The 7,782-nt window shown below is 45.3% G+C and overlaps 1 long non-coding RNA gene across 1 annotated transcript; it reads right to left on the bottom strand.

The window, feature by feature from the left end:
• Window positions 1–256: 256 nt before the first annotated feature.
• Window positions 257–5,157, bottom strand: LOC116508700. Its single transcript, XR_004255399.1, has 3 exons — window positions 5,078–5,157; window positions 1,030–1,032; window positions 257–298 (listed from the first exon to the last, which is right to left on the bottom strand). It is a non-coding gene; the product is annotated as an uncharacterized LOC116508700 (long non-coding RNA).
• Window positions 5,158–7,782: the final 2,625 nt, after the last annotated feature.

Genomic DNA, 7,782 nt, shown 5'->3' with positions numbered 1-7,782 from the left:
CCACAGATTCACCTCCACACTGGTTTCTCTCATAAAACAGTTTTCTCTGCACTGTGGAATTTTTCCTTGGGTGCAGTATGCTTCAAACTTTGCAAACAGTACCTCTGTTTTCTTTTTGTCCTCTGCAGTGATCTCCCCACTTGCTTGCCAGGCTCTGCACACATCACATCCTTTCTGTCCGACACATATCAGAAAATGTGCTGCTTTCTGCTGATCAGTCCATTTGTCTGCATCAGATCCTGCAAACACAAGCTCTATCAGCTCCCTCCACTTTGACCAGTTTTCAGATATGTTCCCTCTTAGATATCCCCCCCCCCCACTGACAGACTGAAAGAGGTTTCCACTAACATCCTCTGTTCCGGCAGGAACAGAGGTTGAATCCCATTGGTCAAGAGGTCTGACAGATCCCTTTAAAAGGGGATGCTGCCAGACCATTCTCACTCCGGATGTTTACTTGCAATAAAGAGCTGTTGTTACTTGATGCCTCGTATGCCTCCTTTACCCAATCTAACACTGGTGACAAAGGTGGGATTGGAAGGCAACTAGACAAACAAAGAGAGCAAAGAGCAAACGAAGCCTTGCAAGTACATCCAGCTGGAGCATCCTGTGCGGCATCGAGCAAGCCATCGCGGAACAACCAGATAGAATCAGAATTGCTATGCATGCCCACCAACTCCATATGATCCAGCCACCGAACAATGGGAATCATACATGCTACGATTTGAGTGTTTCCTGGAAGCAAACGATCTCATGGGCGTTCCAGAAGCCCATAAAAAGAACATGTTCCTGGGTTACTGCGGCCAGGAAGTGTTCGAAACGGCGGAAAAACTCTCAGAACCAACTCCATTCCAAGCAGTGTCCTGGTCTGCACTGCAACAAACACTGAAGACTCACTACACACCTAAGCCATCTAAATATGTTCGCCGGCCTGAATTCAACATCAGGAACCAAAAGGAGGGCGAATTCATCAACAAGTATGTACCAGCGCTCCGAAAAGCTGCAACCTACTGTGAATTCCAAGACCTGGACGAGCTGATTTTGGACCATATAATTTGCGGTGTGCAAGACATCACTCTGCAGAGGAGGTTACTTGCTAAGTCTAAATTCTCTCTGCAGATCGCACTTGACAAGGCTAGGGCATCCGAATCAGCTGCCAAGTCGACGGAAACCCTACGGAGCCAGAGCACACCTCAAGACATGCAGAAGGGTACCCAGGAACATCCCGAGACCACCGAGCCCGAGAGTTCCGAAAGTGGGGAAGACGACAGCTGCCGCATGCGCAGTAGCCATGCCAAGAAGGCGCAAAAATTCAATGTGCAAACTCTGGCCTGCACCAGCTGCAGAGGAGACCATGCCCGAGCATCCTTCTGTTTTCGTGATGCAACTTGCCAGCAATGCAAGCGGAAGGGGCACATTGGCAAGATGTGCCACAGCGAATTCCCCACTGCCACCAGACAGCCCAGAGGGTCAAAAAGCCGCCAGCAGCTGTCAAAACCAGGGGCTTGGCAGAAGTACCCACGGCAGTCAGAAAGCGATGACAGGGTCGCCAACCAAATGTCTATCACACAAATCCACTCAGGGTGCCTAAGGAAGCTGAATGTCACTGAACTAGTTAGACAAATCCATACCAGGCGCTCCAAAAAGCTGACAGTCACTGTCGTCATCGAGGGCTCTCCATGCAAAATGGAGATTGACACCGGGTCATCACTGACCATAATCTCATGGTCAGTTCTCAAGCAAGCGATCCCAAAGCTACAGAAGCGTCACCTCCAACACCCCAACATCCGCCTGCACGACTACCAGGGGAACCATCGTCGGCCAGGGCACCTTCCGGGTGGACTACAAGCAATTCAGTGGAAATCTTCCTGTGACAATGGTCAGCGGAAACCTCCAAAGCCTCCTGGGGCTGGACTGGTTCTAAGCTTTAGGAATGGAAGTGACCGGCATCAACTCCGTGAAGGACGAAGGCGCTTAAGCCATCTTTAAAGAGTTCGAGGACATTTTCAGCACCGGCGCTGAACCCATATTTAAGGAGTTCGAGGATGTTTTTGGCACTGGTCTGGGTAAGTACAAAGGAACCCCTATTTCCTTTAACTTAGACCCCACAATAGCCCCAATTAGGCTAAAACCCAGGAGAGTACCTTTCGCTCTCTGCCCTAAAATAGACAAAGAAATAGACAAGCTTGTGAACCAGGGCATCTTAGAAGTCGATCACACATGCTGAGAAACACCAATTGTGACACCTGTCAAGCCTGACGGGTCTGTCCGCATCTGCGCGGACTATAAATGTACAATTAATAAAGCATTACAACAAAGCTCATACTCTGTACCCATTGTACAGCACCTCCTACATTTGTTCGGCCCAGGAAAAATCTTTGCAAAATTAGACATGGCACAGGCATACCAACAATTGCCAGCAGATGGTGCTACCGTGGAGGCCCATGTGACGCACAGGGGTGCATTCAAATGCCACCGCCTGCAATTTGGAGTTAGTATCGCCCCTGGACTGTTCCAAAGTGTCATGGAATGACTTTTGCAGGGAATTCCAGGAGTTGTCCCCTATTTCGACGACATCTTGGTATCGGCTGCAAATGAGGCAGAACTTTTAAAAAGCGTCCGAGCAGTTTTGACCAAAATTAGAGACAAAGGTCTCCGCCTCAAAAGGAAAAATGTCAAATTAATGTACCAAAAGTAGAGTTCCTTGGGTACCTGATCGATGGGTCTGGGATCAACCCAACCTCACAAAAAATTTAAGCTATTAACGACGCCCCCACACCTCTCAATCAGACCGAACTGCAGGCATTCCTTGGGCTCCTTAATTTCTATAGCGTCTTTCTCAAACAGAAAGCCACCATTGCTGAACCTTTACATCGCCTCCTAACCAAGAACACGAAATGGTCCTGGGGCAAAGTCGAGACTGCCGTATTTAACGCAGTAAAGCTCCTGTCAGCAGATTCCTTCCTTGTACAATACAGCCAGACCCTGCCTTTAGTATTGACATGCGACACATCTCCATTTGGTGTTGGTGCTGTCCTGAGCCACCACATGCCCAACGGAACCAAAGCCCCCATCGCATTTTATTCCAGAGCATTGTCCACCACAGAGCGAAATTACAGCCAGTTGGAGCACAAGGCTTTGGCTGCAGTGGCTGGAGTAAAAAGATTCCATAAGTACCTCTACGGCCGAGATTTTGAACTAATCACAGATCATAAATCCTTCTTAGGGTTACTGGCTGGGAATCGTCCCACCCAGTGTCATTATCTCCCCGAATGACCAGGTGGACTATTTTCCTGGCTGCATATTCCTACTGCCTGATTCACCGACCCAGCTCCACTTTAGGGCACACGGATGCCTTGAGCCACTGCCCCCTGCCCGAAGTCCTCACAGACCCCATCCTGAGACAATGGTCCTCCTCATTGACTGCCTGGAAAATGGACCCGTCTCCTCTAGTGATGTTGCATGCTACTCTGCAAAAGACCCACAAATAAAGCAAATTCTGAACTGGGTGTGGAGGGGGTGGCCAAAGGGACCTGTCGGGGCTGATTTCAAAATGTATTTTACCAAATGGGATGAACTGTCGGTGATTAACAGGTGTTTGTTGTGGGGGGGACTGAGTAACTATTCCCAACAAATTGCGCATCACAGTACTGGAAGCATTGCATGTAGGGCATCCTGGAATAGTCAGGATGAAATCCTTAGCAAGGAGTTACGTATGGTGGCCTAATATGGACAGGGAAATTGAGGAATGGGTAGCCACATGCACGCCCTGCCAGGAATCCAGACCAGCCCCCCAGAAGCGCCCGCTAAAGAATAGGAGCGACCACAAGCATTGTGGTCCCGGGTATACATCGATTTTGTAGGACCAGTACATGGCCAAACATTCCTTATAGTGCTGGATGCTTACTCAAAATGGTTAGAGGTAGCCCTAATGACATCAACTACAGCAGAAGCAGTTATTAAAGTTCTACGGAAACTTTTCTCCACACACGGGTTCCCTGATATCTTGGTCTCGAACAATGGCCCACAATTCACAGCCATGCCATTTGAGACTTTCCTAGCATCCTAGCATCCCTCGGGATCAGGCATGCCCTGGTTGCGTCATTCCATTCGGCCTCCAATGGCCAGGCAGAGAGAATGGTCTCTGCAAAAGAGGCCCTCCCTAGGATGGGCCCCGGCGATTGGCAAACACGAATCGATCACTACCTATTGAGCCAACACATCATACCCAGCGCTACCACTGGGAGAAGCCACTCCGAGATTCTCATGGGCCGCCACCTAAGGTCTCATCTAGACCAGCTACACCCAATTTACTCTACTACATCACCCCCCGACTCCACAAGCAAAGTCCGATCCTTCTCCATAAGGGATTTGGTATATGCACACAACTACACAGGGGAGACATTGTGGATTCCTGCCACGGTGATCGGAATTACAGGTCCTCGATCATATACCGTACAGCTCGAGGACGGTAGATATTGGAGAAGGCACATTGACCAACTCCGTAGCCGGCTTTTCAATTCCAAACGTAGGCAACCAAAAGTAACTCCTGTGATAAACAATCAAAACAACAACCCAGTCACTTCAAACTCAAGCCCGGAAATAGCGGAAAACTTATGTGACTTGGATGCAGAACCACAGCGAGCTCCGAGTGAATCCACTCCAGAAGATCCAGCCGCAGCCTATGGAAAGTTCCAGGAGCTTCCATTAGGCAGAACCATGGAGCAAACAAGTCCGTCCGACTTGTCCGAAGAAACCACTGAAACTGAACTGCGCAGGTCAGGCAGAACTACACAAAAGCCCACCTCGTGACTACATCACCAGCTGGGTTCATCTATCCTAGAGGGAAGAGGTGTTAGATATTCCCCCCTGCTGACAGACTGAAAGAAGTTTCCACCAAGGTCCTCTGTTCCAGCGGGAACAGAGGTTGAATCCCATTGGTCAAGAGGTCTGACAGATCCCTTTAAAAGGGGATGCTGCCAGACCATTTTCACTCCGGATGTTTACTTGACTTGCAATAAAGAGCTGTTGTTACTTGATGCCTAGTGTGCCTCCTTTACCCGATCTAACACTCCCTGACTCCAAATCCAGGGAAGGAATGTTCTTTGTGTTGCTGTTTGCTGCCATGACTCTTCTCACCCCACTCCTGGTACCATGTGATGATTTAACGCAATATAAAGGCAGACAGCAAGGAGCTTGAACCAGAAGCTTGTCTTTACTCAGCAGCAGCCATCTTACAACAACTTCCTGCCCCCAGATCACATGACTAGAAATGTTAACTGTTTCCTAACATGCATAAAGAACTGGGCATAACACTTGAACTTGAGATATAACATAAAACACACACATCATTACACCTTCACTGACTGGATTTGTCTCCTCTGCATGTGCTTACTATGGTTGCTAAGATGAACATTTTGCTAAGGATCTTTCACATTCTGGCTTCCCTGCTCAATTGCTTTAGTTCAGAAGCAGCAATGTTGGGAAGGGTTTTGTTGTTGTTGTTGTTGTTTCATTCCCTGCGTTCCGGGACCTAGCAATAGCAATAGCAGTTCGACTTATATACAGCTTCATAGGGCTTTCAGCCCTCTCTAAGCGGTTTACAGAGTCAGCATATTGCCCCCACAGTCTGGGTCCTCATTTTACCCACCTCGGAAGGATGGAAGGCTGAGTCAACCTTTGAGCTGGTGAGAGTTGAACCACTGAACTGCAGTTAGCAGTCAACTCAAGTGGCCTGCAGTACTGCACTCTAACCACTGTGCCACCTCGGCTCTTAACCTAAATTGATTAGCTGTGTAATTACCAGAGTAAGCCTGTTTAATTTAAAAGCTTTTCTTTTTCTGTCACCCCTCCAATTCTAAATGAAACTTGAGGTGGATCTGTCCTTAGTTATCAGTGAGTCACTTTCTGATCAGTCCTCCTTATTTGGCCTCTTTTAGATTTAATCAGCATTAAGGTATTGCCTGTAACATTTACTTTATATTTAATATTTACCTTTTAAAGCAGTTTGTGTGTGTGTGAGAGAGAGAGCAAATTTGTGGGGGTTGTGTTTGGCTACAGACATCCTCAATGGGGTATATATAGCATATTTTTTGGACTATATGATGCACAGGAGTATAAGGCACCATGATTTTGAAAAGGTACATTAAAAAAAGTTTTTGCATTCTGCAGGCCTCCCAAACCCTCTGCATACCTCATTTTTTTGCAAAAAAGGGGGGACTTGCAGAGTGCTCCTGGGGCTGGGGGGCAAAAACGAGCAAAAACGGTCCTCCCCAGCCCTCAGGAGCACTTTGCAAGCCTCCCAAATCCTCTGCATGCCCATTTTGCAAAGGGGGCGGGGTTCGGTATACCAAAAATGCTGTATTCAGTGTATAAGACAAACCCAAATTTTTACCCTCTTTTTTGAGGGAAAAAGGTGCATCTTACACTCCAAAAATACGGTAATTTGAAATCTGTTCATTTTACATAAAGTAAGAAATACAGATTAATATTGCTGGAAGTAGTAACAAAAGATAATTCCATAAGTTAAATGCATCAGAAATCAATTTACAATACATAAGATAAAGATATATGGTGCATTCAGAGAAATGCAATGTTAATGGATTTTAGAGTGATTCTCTTTCCCAAATCTTGGGAGTTTTAGTTGCAGTTTTAATTGATGCAGTTCTTAGTCTGGTTTATTGTGTGGTCTTCTGAAACATGTAATCAGGAGTTATTTTGAAGGAAGTCCTGTTTGTTTTATTCTTTTTCTAATGGCTTAAGAAACCTGAAGCTGCTGTTGCACTGAAATTAAGCAAGTGGCAAGAAAGTGTGTGCTTTTTTTCCCTTGGAGGGGAAAAATAAATAGATAAATTTATCTAAATAAATAGATGCCTTGAGTTCAAGAAAGTGCATCTTAGGAAGGAAAAAGGCAAAATGGACTGCAAAATTGGCCACTCCCACTCACCCAGTCACATGACCACCTAGCCACACCCACTTAGCCAGTCCCCCCACCCCCCCAATAGTCTGAGGAACCATGAATTGGCCCCCTGTTTAAAAAGTTTGAGGACCCCTGTTACAGACTGTTATAATTTACTGTATATTAGCAATGTTCATTATAGTCTTTCAGATTCTTTAACCTGAAAGGAGGAAAAAAACCTCTTTTAACATCCATTTTAAATCTCTAAATTTTTGTTTAAGAATATTTGTAAATTCAATAAGTTCTAATACATTTTTTAAAAAACTTCATCTTGACATAGATATTTTCAAATACATTTTCAATAATATTTTAGAAACTTTAGGAATAACTTAAGCATTATATATAAAGCAAAAAATGCATTTTCAAATGCAGTTTACATTCAAACTTTCTTTCAATTAAATATATAAATTCACTCTAATTCCTATTAATTCATTAAATTTAAGTTATTCCTTCCAGCCAAATTCATTAAATATAGGTTGCTCCTTCCAGCTTATCTTCTTATAATAAAATCTTTTTCTTTTCTGGAATGTCTATCAAGTATTATAAACTTTTCTCTATGAATAACAAGCAGTCTGCACAAAATATATTGTCATGCCCCAACATATGATCTTTATATACTGTTGCTGCTCTCTAGCACCATCTAGTGGCCGGAGGGACAAACACCCATTATATTGTTTTGAAGCTGACCCAACCCATATACCCATCAGCCTGCACTCTCAAACCAAGTGCACACTAGGAAGCTAGACTCCATTTTCCTTTAGTATTTGGAGGAGGAAGTAGAAGCAGGAAGAAGAATCCATCATAATCTATGACACATGGTCATCTGA

This window comes from Thamnophis elegans, chromosome 1 (genome assembly GCF_009769535.1).
Source record: "Thamnophis elegans isolate rThaEle1 chromosome 1, rThaEle1.pri, whole genome shotgun sequence".
Lineage (NCBI taxonomy): Eukaryota > Metazoa > Chordata > Lepidosauria > Squamata > Colubridae > Thamnophis > Thamnophis elegans.
Note: the sequence above shows the minus strand (reverse complement) of the source record. Positions and strands in the feature narration are given on the sequence as shown.